This window comes from Camelus dromedarius, unplaced genomic scaffold (assembly GCF_036321535.1).
Source record: "Camelus dromedarius isolate mCamDro1 unplaced genomic scaffold, mCamDro1.pat HAP1_SCAFFOLD_31, whole genome shotgun sequence".
Taxonomy (NCBI): Eukaryota; Metazoa; Chordata; class Mammalia; order Artiodactyla; family Camelidae; genus Camelus; species Camelus dromedarius.
In genome coordinates, this window is record NW_026989830.1 from 846,899 (window position 1) to 858,392 (window position 11,494).

Genomic DNA, 11,494 nt, shown 5'->3' on the forward strand with positions numbered 1-11,494 from the left:
GAAAGCCGTCCTTCACCTAGCTTGTTGGGAACACAAAGATTCTTTTCAGTTGCAAACTCCATTCCATACATATATATGGGGAGGTACTAGCTCCAACTCGGTTTGACAGTGAAAACTGCAGGAACTTCAAACCGGCACTAGGAAACAGACTGAGAAAGCAGAGAAAAAGTGTCTCCTGCAACCCGTTCCCTTGGTGCTAGATGAACGAACGTCTCTCCACTTGCTCAGTTCTGAGAGATAAGTGTGTGTGAAAGCCGTCCTTCACCTAGCTTGTTGGGAACACAAAGTTTCTTTTCAGTTGCAAACTCCATTCCATACATATATATGGGGAGGTACTAGCTCCAACTCGGTTTGACAGTGTAAACTGCAGGAACTTCAAACGGGCAGTAGGAAACAGACAGAGAAAGCAGAGAAAAAGTGTCTCCTGCAACCCGTTCCCTTGGTGATAGATGAACGAACTTCTCTCCACTTGCTCTGTTCTGAGAGATAAGTGTGTGTGAAAGCCGTCCTTCACCTAGCTTGTTGGGAACACAAAGTTTCTTTTCAGTTGCAAACTCCATTCCATACATATATATGGGGAGGTAGAAGCTCCAACTCGGTTTTACAGTGAAAACTGCAGGAAATTCAAAGCGGCACTAGGAAACAGACTGAGAAACAAGAGAATAAGTGTCTCCTGCAACCCGTTCCCTTGGTGCTAGATGAAAGAACGTCTCTCCACTTGCTCAGTTCTGAGAGATAAGTGTGTGTGAAAGCCGTCCTTCACCTAGCTTGTTGGGAACACAAAGTTTCTTTTCAGTTGCAAACTCCATTCCATACATATATATGGGGAGGTAGAATCTCCAACTCGGTTTTACAGTGAAAACTGCAGGAACTTCAAACCGGCACTAGGAAACAGACTGAGAAAGCAGAGAAAAAGTGTCCCCTGCAACCCGTTCCCTTGGTGCTAGATGAACGAACGTCTCTCCACTTGCTCAGTTCTGAGAGATAAGTGTGTGTGAAAGCCGTCCTTCACCTAGCTTGTTGGGAACACAAAGTTTCTTTTCAGTTGCAAACTCCATTCCATACATATATATGGGGAGGTACAAGCTCCAACTCGGTTTGACAGTGAAAACTGCAGGAACTTCAAACCGGCACTAGGAAACAGACTGAGGAAGCAGAGAAAAAGTGTCTCCTGCAACCCGTTCCCTTGGTGCTAGATGAACGAACGTCTCTGCACTTGCTCAGTTCTGAGAGATATTTGCGAGTAAAAGCCGTCCTTCACCTAGCTTGTTGGGAACACAAAGTTTCTTTTCAGTTGCAAACTCCATTCCATACATATATATGGGGAGGTACAAGCTCCAACTCGGTTTGACAGTGAAAACTGCAGGAACTTCATACCGGCACTAGGAAACAGACTGAGAAAGCAGAGAAAAAGTGTCCCCTGCAACGCGTTCCCTTGGTGCTAGATGAACGAACGTCTCTGCACTTGCTCAGTTCTGAGAGATATTTGCGAGTAAAAGCCGTCCTTCACCTAGCTTGTTGGGAACACAAAGTTTCTTTTCAGTTGCAAACTCCATTCCATACATATATATGGGGAGGTACAAGCTCCAACTCGGTTTGACAGTGAAAACTGCAGGAACTTCATACCGGCACTAGGAAACAGACTGAGAAAGCAGAGAAAAAGTGTCCCCTGCAACGCGTTCCCTTGGTGCTAGATGAACGAACGTCTCTCCACTTGCTCTGTTCTGAGAGATAAGTGTGTGTGAAAGCCGTCCTTCACCTAGGTTATTGGGAACACAAAGTTTCTTTTCAGTTTCAAACCCCATTCCATACATATATATGGAGAGGTAGAAGCTCCAACTCGGTTTGACAGTGAAAACTGCAGGAACTTCAAACCGGCACTAGGAAACAGACTGAGAAAGCAGAGAAAAAGTGTCTCCTGCAACCCGTTCCCTTGGTGCTAGATGAACGAACGTCTCTCCACTTGCTCAGTTCTGAGAGTTAAGTGTGTGTGAAAGCCGTCCTTCACCTAGCTTGTTGGGAACACAAAGATTCTTTTCAGTTGCAAACTCCATTCCATACATATATATGGTGAGGTACAAGCTCCAACTCGGTTTTACAGTGAAAACTGCAGGAACTTCAAACCGGCACTAGGAAACAGACTGAGGAACCAGAGAAAAAGTGTCTCCTCCAACCCGTTCCCTTGGTGCTACATGAAAGAACGTCTCTCCACTTGCTCAGTTCTGAGAGATAAGTGTGTGTGAAAGCCGTCCTTCACCTAGCTTGTTGGGAACACAAAGTTTCTTTTCAGTTGCAAACTCCATTCCATACATATATATGGGGAGGTACAAGCTCCAACTCGGTTTTACAGTGAAAACTGCAGGAACTTCAAACCGGCACTAGGAAACAGACTGAGAAAGCAGAGAAAAAGTGTCTCCTGCAACCCGTTCCCTTGGTGCTAGATGAACGAACGTCTCTCCACTTGCTCATTTCTGAGAGATAAGTGTGTGTGAAAGCCGTCCTTCACCTAGCTTGTTGGGAACACAAAGATCCTTTTCAGTTGCCAACTCAATTCCATACATATATATTGGGAGGTACTAGCTCCAACTCGGTTTGACAGTGAAAACTGCAGGAACTTCAAACCGGCACTAGGAAACAGACTGAGAAAGCAGAGAAAAAGTGTCTCCGGCAACCCGTTCCCTTGGTGCTACATGAACGAACGTCTCTCCACTTGCTCTGTTCTGGGAGATGTGTGTGTGAAAGCCGTCCTTCACCTAGCTTGTTGGGAACACAAAGTTTCTTTTCAGTTGCAAACTCCATTCCATACATATATATGGGGAGGTAGAAGCTCCAACTCGGTTTTACAGTGAATACTGCAGGAACTTCAAACCGGCACTAGGAAACAGACTGAGAAAGCAGAGAAAAAGTGTCCCCTGCAACCCGTTCCCTTGGTGCTAGATGAACGAACGTCTCTCCACTTGCTCTGTTCTGAGAGATTAGTGTGTGTGAAAGCCGTACTTCAACTAGCTTGTTGGGAACACAAAGTTTCTTTTCAGTTGCAAACTCCATTCCATACATATATATGGGGAGGTAGAAGCTCCAACTCGGTTTGACAGTGAAAACTGCAGGAACTTCAAACCGGCACTAGGAAACAGACTGAGAAAGCAGAGAAAAAGTGTCCCCTGCAACCCGTTCCCTTGGTGCTAGATGAACGAACGTCTCTCCACTTGCTCAGTTCTGAGAGATAAGTGTGTGTGAAAGCCGTCCTTCACCTAGCTTGTTGGGAACACAAAGTTTCTTTTCAGTTGCAAACTCCATTCCATACATATATATGGGGAGGTACAAGCTCCAACTCGGTTTTACAGAGAAAACTGCAGGAACTTCAAACCGGCACTAGGAAACAGACTGAGAAAGCAGAGAAAAAGTGTCTCCTGCAACCCGTTCCCTTGGTGCTAGATGAACGAACGTCTCTCCACTTGCTCAGTTCTGAGAGATAAGTGTGTGTGAAAGCCGTCCTTCACCTAGCTTGTTGGGAACACAAAGTTTCTTTTCAGTTGCAAACTCCATTCCATACATATATATGGGGAGGTAGAAGCTCCAACTCGGTTTTACAGTGAAAACTGCAGGAACTTGAAACCGGCCCTAGGAAACAGACTGAGAAAGCAGAGAAAAAGTGTCTCCTGCAACCCGTTCCCTTGGTGCTAGATGAACGAACGTCTCTCCACTTGCTCAGTTCTGAGAGATAAGTGTGTGTGAAAGCCGTCTTTCACCTAGCTTGTTGGGAACACAAAGATTCTTTTCAGTTGCAAACTCCATTCCATACATATATATGGGGAGATACTAGCTCCAACTCGGTTTTACAGTGAAAACTGCAGGAACTTCAAACCGGCACTAGGAAACAGACTGAGAAAGCAGAGAAAAAGTGTCTCCTGCAACCCGTTCCCTTGTTGCTAGATGAACGAACGTCTCTCCACTTGCTCAGTTCTGAGAGATAAGTGTGTGTGAAAGCCGTCCTTCACCTAGCTTGTTGGGAACACAAAGTTTCTTTTCAGTTGCAAACTCCATTCCATACATATATATGGGGAGGTACTAGCTCCAACTCGGTTTCACAGTGTAAACTGCAGGAACTTCAAAACGGCACTAGGAAACAGACAGAGAAAGCAGAGAAAAAGTGTCTCCTGCAACCCGTTCCCTTGGTGTAGATGAACGAACTTCTCTCCACTTGCTCTGTTCTGAGAGATAAGTGTGTGTGAAAGCCGTCCTTCACCTAGCTTGTTGGGAACACAAAGATTCTTTTCAATTGCAAACTCCATTCCATACATATATATGGTGAGGTACAAGCTCCAACTCGGTTTTACAGTGAAAACTGCAGGAACTTCAAACCGGCACTAGGAAACAGACTGAGAAAGCAGAGAAAAAGTGTCTCCTGCAACCCGTTCCCTTGGTGCTAGATGAACGAACGTCTCTCCACTTGCTCAGTTCTGAGAGATAAGTGTGTGTGAAAGCCGTCCTTCACCTATCTTGTTGGGAACACAAAGTTTCTTTTCAGTTGCAAACTCCATTCCATACATATACATGGGGAGGTACTAGCTCCAACTCGGTTTGACAGTGAAAACTGCAGGAACTTCAAACCGGCACTAGGAAACAGTCTGAGAAAGCAGAGAAAAAGTGTCTCCTGCAACCCGTTCCCTTGGTGCTAGATGAACGAACGTCTCTCCACTTGCTCAGTTCTGAGAGAAAAGTGTGTGTGAAAGCCGTCCTTCACCTAGCTTGTTGGGAACACAAAGTTTCTTTTCAGTTGCAAACTCCATTCCATACATATATATGGGGAGGTACTAGCTCCAAATCAGTTTGACAGTGAAAACTGCAGGAACATCAAACCGGCCCAAGGAAACAGACTGAGAAAGCAGAGAAAAATTGTCTCCTGCAACCCGTTCCCTTGGTGCTAGATGAACGAACGTCTCTCCACTTGCTCATTTCTGAGAGATAAGTGTGTGTGAAAGCCGTCCTTAACATAGCTTGTTGGGAACACAAAGATTCTTTTCAGTTGCCAACTCAATTCCATACATATATATTGGGAGGTACTAGCTCCAACTCGGTTTGACAGTGAAAACTGCAGGAACTTCATACCGGCACTAGGAAACAGACTGAGAAAGCAGAGAAAAAGTGTCTCCGGCAACCCGTTCCCTTTGTGCTACATGAACGACCGTCTCTCTACTTGCTCAGTTCTGAGAGATAAGTGTGTGTGAAAGCCGTCCTTCACCTAGCTTGTTGGGAACACAAAGTTTCTTTTCAGTTGCAAACTCCATTCCATACATATATATGGGGAGGTACTAGCTCCAACTCGGTTTGACAGTGAAAACTGCAGGAACTTCAAACCGGCACTAGGAAACAGACTGAGAAAGCAGAGAAAAAGTGTCTCCTGCATCCCGTTCCCTTGTTGCTAGATGAACGAACGTCTCTCCACTTGCTCAGTTCTGAGAGATAAGTGTGTGTGAAAGCCGTCCTTCACCTAGCTTTTTGGGAACACAAAGTTTCTTTTCAGTTGCAAACTCCATTCCATACATATATATGGGGAGGTACTAGCTCCAACTCGTTTTGACAGTGAAAACTACAGGAACTTCAACCCGGCACTAGGAAACAGACTGAGAAAGCAGAGAAAAAGTGTCTCCTGCAACCCGTTCCCTTGGTGCTAGATGAACGAACGTCTCTCCACTTGCTCTGTTCTGAGAGATAAGTGTGTGTGAAAGCCGTACTTCACCTAGCTTGTTGGGAACACAGAGTTTCTTTTCAGTTGCAAACTCCATTCCATACATATATATGGGGAGGTAGAAGCTCCAACTCGATTTTACAGTGAAAACTGCAGGAACTTCAAACCGGCACTAGGAAACAGACTGAGAAAGCAGAGAAAAAGTGTCCCCTGCAACCCGTTCCCTTGGTGCTAGATGAACGAACGTCTCTCCACTTGCTCAGTTCTGAGAGATAAGTGTGTGTGAAAGCCGTCCTTCACCTAGCTTGTTGGGAACACAAAGTTTCTTTTCAGTTGCAAACTCCATTCCATACATATATATGGGGAGGTACAAGCTCCAATCGGTTTTACAGAGAAAACTGCAGGAACTTCAAACCGGCACTAAGAAACAGACTGAGAAAGCAGAGAAAAAGTGTCTCCTGCAACCTGTTCCCTTGGTGCTAGATGAACGAACGTCTCTCCACTTGCTCAGTTCTGAGAGATAAGTGTGTGTGAAAGCCGTCCTTCACCTAGCTTGTTGGGAACACAAAGTTTCTTTTCAGTTGCAAACTCCATTCCATACATATATATGGGGAGGTAGAAGCTCCAACTCGGTTTGACAGTGAAAACTGCAGGAACTTCAAACCGGCACTAGGAAACAGACTGAGAAAGCAGAGAAAAAGTGTCTCCTGCAACCCGTTCCCTTGGTGCTAGATGAACGAACGTCTCTCCACTTGCTCAGTTCTGAGAGATAAGTGTGTGTGAAAGCCGTCCTTCACCTAGCTTGTTGGGAACACAAAGATTCTTTTCAGTTGCAAACTCCATTCCATACATATATATGGGGAGGTACTAGCTCCAACTCGGTTTGACAGTGAAAACTGCAGGAACTTCAAACCGGCACTAGGAAACAGACTGAAAAAGCAGAGAAAAAGTGTCTCCTGCAACCCGTTCCCTTTTTGCTAGATGAACGAACGTCTCTCCACTTGCTCAGTTCTGAGAGATAAGTGTGTGTGAAAGCCGTCCTTCACCTAGCTTGTTGGGAACACAAAGTTTCTTTTCAGTTGCAAACTCCATTCCATACATATATATGGGGAGGTACAAGCTCCAACTCGGTTTTACAGAGAAAACTGCAGGAACTTCAAACCGGCACTAGGAAACAGACTGAGAAAGCAGAGAAAAAGTGTCTCCTGCAACCCGTTCCCTTGGTGCTTGATGAACGAACGTCTCTCCACTTGCTCAGTTCTGAGAGATAAGTGTGTGTGAAAGCCGTCCTTCACCTAGCTTGTTGGGAACACAAAGTTTCTTTTCAGTTGCAAACTCCATTCCATACATATATATGGGGAGGTAGAAGCTCCAACTCGGTTTTACAGTGAAAACTGCAGGAAATTCAAAGCGGCACTAGGAAACAGACTGAGAAACCAGAGAAAAAGTGTCTCCTGCAACCCGTTCCCTTGGTGCTAGATGAACGAACGTCTCTCCACTTGCTCAGTTCTGAGAGATAAGTGTGTGTGAAAGCCGTCCTTCACCTAGCTTGTTGGGAACACAAAGTTTCTTTTCAGTTGCAAACTCCATTCCATACATATATATGGGGAGGTACTAGCTCCAAATCAGTTTGACAGTGAAAACTGCAGGAACATCAAACCGGCCCAAGGAAACAGACTGAGAAAGCAGAGAAAAATTGTCTCCTGCAACCCGTTCCCTTGGTGCTAGATGAACGAACGTCTCTCCACTTGCTCATTTCTGAGAGATAAGTGTGTGTGAAAGCCGTCCTTAACATAGCTTGTTGGGAACACAAAGATTCTTTTCAGTTGCCAACTCAATTCCATACATATATATTGGGAGGTACTAGCTCCAACTCGGTTTGACAGTGAAAACTGCAGGAACTTCATACCGGCACTAGGAAACAGACTGAGAAAGCAGAGAAAAAGTGTCTCCGGCAACCCGTTCCCTTTGTGCTACATGAACGACCGTCTCTCTACTTGCTCAGTTCTGAGAGATAAGTGTGTGTGAAAGCCGTCCTTCACCTAGCTTGTTGGGAACACAAAGTTTCTTTTCAGTTGCAAACTCCATTCCATACATATATATGGGGAGGTACTAGCTCCAACTCGGTTTGACAGTGAAAACTGCAGGAACTTCAAACCGGCACTAGGAAACAGACTGAGAAAGCAGAGAAAAAGTGTCTCCTGCATCCCGTTCCCTTGTTGCTAGATGAACGAACGTCTCTCCACTTGCTCAGTTCTGAGAGATAAGTGTGTGTGAAAGCCGTCCTTCACCTAGCTTTTTGGGAACACAAAGTTTCTTTTCAGTTGCAAACTCCATTCCATACATATATATGGGGAGGTACTAGCTCCAACTCGTTTTGACAGTGAAAACTGCAGGAACTTCAAACCGGCACTAGGAAACAGACTGAGAAAGCAGAGAAAAAGTGTCCCCTGCAACCCGTTCCCTTGGTGCTAGATGAACGAACGTCTCTCCACTTGCTCAGTTCTGAGAGATAAGTGTGTGTGAAAGCCGTCCTTCACCTAGCTTGTTGGGAACACAAAGTTTCTTTTCAGTTGCAAACTCCATTCCATACATATATATGGGGAGGTACAAGCTCCAATCGGTTTTACAGAGAAAACTGCAGGAACTTCAAACCGGCACTAAGAAACAGACTGAGAAAGCAGAGAAAAAGTGTCTCCTGCAACCTGTTCCCTTGGTGCTAGATGAACGAACGTCTCTCCACTTGCTCAGTTCTGAGAGATAAGTGTGTGTGAAAGCCGTCCTTCACCTAGCTTGTTGGGAACACAAAGTTTCTTTTCAGTTGCAAACTCCATTCCATACATATATATGGGGAGGTAGAAGCTCCAACTCGGTTTGACAGTGAAAACTGCAGGAACTTCAAACCGGCACTAGGAAACAGACTGAGAAAGCAGAGAAAAAGTGTCTCCTGCAACCCGTTCCCTTGGTGCTAGATGAACGAACGTCTCTCCACTTGCTCAGTTCTGAGAGATAAGTGTGTGTGAAAGCCGTCCTTCACCTAGCTTGTTGGGAACACAAAGATTCTTTTCAGTTGCAAACTCCATTCCATACATATATATGGGGAGGTACTAGCTCCAACTCGGTTTGACAGTGAAAACTGCAGGAACTTCAAACCGGCACTAGGAAACAGACTGAGAAAGCAGAGAAAAAGTGTCTCCTGCAACCCGTTCCCTTTTTGCTAGATGAACGAACGTCTCTCCACTTGCTCAGTTCTGAGAGATAAGTGTGTGTGAAAGCCGTCCTTCACCTAGCTTGTTGGGAACACAAAGTTTCTTTTCAGTTGCAAACTCCATTCCATACATATATATGGGGAGGTACAAGCTCCAACTCGGTTTTACAGAGAAAACTGCAGGAACTTCAAACCGGCACTAGGAAACAGACTGAGAAAGCAGAGAAAAAGTGTCTCCTGCAACCCGTTCCCTTGGTGCTTGATGAACGAACGTCTCTCCACTTGCTCAGTTCTGAGAGATAAGTGTGTGTGAAAGCCGTCCTTCACCTAGCTTGTTGGGAACACAAAGTTTCTTTTCAGTTGCAAACTCCATTCCATACATATATATGGGGAGGTAGAAGCTCCAACTCGGTTTTACAGTGAAAACTGCAGGAAATTCAAAGCGGCACTAGGAAACAGACTGAGAAACCAGAGAAAAAGTGTCTCCTGCAACCCGTTCCCTTGGTGCTAGATGAACGAACGTCTCTCCACTTGCTCAGTTCTGAGAGATAAGTGTGTGTGAAAGCCGTCCTTCACCTAGCTTGTTGGGAACACAAAGTTTCTTTTCAGTTGCAAACTCCATTCCATACATATATATGGGGAGGTACTAGCTCCAAATCAGTTTGACAGTGAAAACTGCAGGAACATCAAACCGGCCCAAGGAAACAGACTGAGAAAGCAGAGAAAAATTGTCTCCTGCAACCCGTTCCCTTGGTGCTAGATGAACGAACGTCTCTCCACTTGCTCATTTCTGAGAGATAAGTGTGTGTGAAAGCCGTCCTTAACATAGCTTGTTGGGAACACAAAGATTCTTTTCAGTTGCCAACTCAATTCCATACATATATATTGGGAGGTACTAGCTCCAACTCGGTTTGACAGTGAAAACTGCAGGAACTTCATACCGGCACTAGGAAACAGACTGAGAAAGCAGAGAAAAAGTGTCTCCGGCAACCCGTTCCCTTTGTGCTACATGAACGACCGTCTCTCTACTTGCTCAGTTCTGAGAGATAAGTGTGTGTGAAAGCCGTCCTTCACCTAGCTTGTTGGGAACACAAAGTTTCTTTTCAGTTGCAAACCCCATTCCATACATATATATGGGGAGGTACTAGCTCCAACTCGGTTTGACAGTGAAAACTGCAGGAACTTCAAACCGGCACTAGGAAACAGACTGAGAAAGCAGAGAAAAAGTGTCTCCTGCAACCCGTTCCCTTGTTGCTAGATGAACGAACGTCTCTCCACTTGCTCAGTTCTGAGAGATAAGTGTGTGTGAAAGCCGTCCTTCACCTAGCTTTTTGGGAACACAAAGTTTCTTTTCAGTTGCAAACTCCATTCCATACATATATATGGGGAGGTACTATCTCCAACTCGTTTTGACAGTGAAAACTACAGGAACTTCAAACCGGCACTAGGAAACAGACTGAGAAAGCAGAGAAAAAGTGTCTCCTGCAACCCGTTCCCTTGGTGCTAGATGAACGAACGTCTCTCCACTTGCTCTGTTCTGAGAGATAAGTGTGTGTGAAAGCCGTACTTCACCTAGCTTGTTGGGAACACAGAGTTTCTTTTCAGTTGCAAACTCCATTCCATACATATATATGGGGAGGTAGAAGCTCCAACTCGATTTTACAGTGAAAACTGCAGGAACTTCAAACCGGCACTAGGAAACAGACTGAGAAAGCAGAGAAAAAGTGTCCCCTGCAACCCGTTCCCTTGGTGCTAGATGAACGAACGTCTCTCCACTTGCTCAGTTCTGAGAGATAAGTGTGTGTGAAAGCCGTCCTTCACCTAGCTTGTTGGGAACACAAAGTTTCTTTTCAGTTGCAAACTCCATTCCATACATATATATGGGGAGGTACAAGCTCCAATCGGTTTTACAGAGAAAACTGCAGGAACTTCAAACCGGCACTAAGAAACAGACTGAGAAAGCAGAGAAAAAGTGTCTCCTGCAACCTGTTCCCTTGGTGCTAGATGAACGAACGTCTCTCCACTTGCTCAGTTCTGAGAGATAAGTGTGTGTGAAAGCCGTCCTTCACCTAGCTTGTTGGGAACACAAAGTTTCTTTTCAGTTGCAAACTCCATTCCATACATATATATGGGGAGGTAGAAGCTCCAACTCGGTTTGACAGTGAAAACTGCAGGAACTTCAAACCGGCACTAGGAAACAGACTGAGAAAGCAGAGAAAAAGTGTCTCCTGCAACCCGTTCCCTTGGTGCTAGATGAACGAACGTCTCTCCACTAGCTCAGTTCTGAGAGATAAGTGTGTGTGAAAGCCGTCCTTCACCTAGCTTGTTGGGAACACAAAGATTCTTTTCAGTTGCAAACTCCATTCCATACATATATATGGGGAGGTACTAGCTCCAACTCGGTTTGACAGTGAAAACTGCAGGAACTTCAAACCGGCACTAGGAAACAGACTGAGAAAGCAGAGAAAAAGTGTCTCCTGCAACCCGTTCCCTTTTTGCTAGATGAACGAACGTCTCTCCACATGCTCAGTTCTGAGAGATAAGTGTGTGTGAAAGCCGTCCTTCACCTAGCTTGTTGGGAACACAAAGTTTCTTTT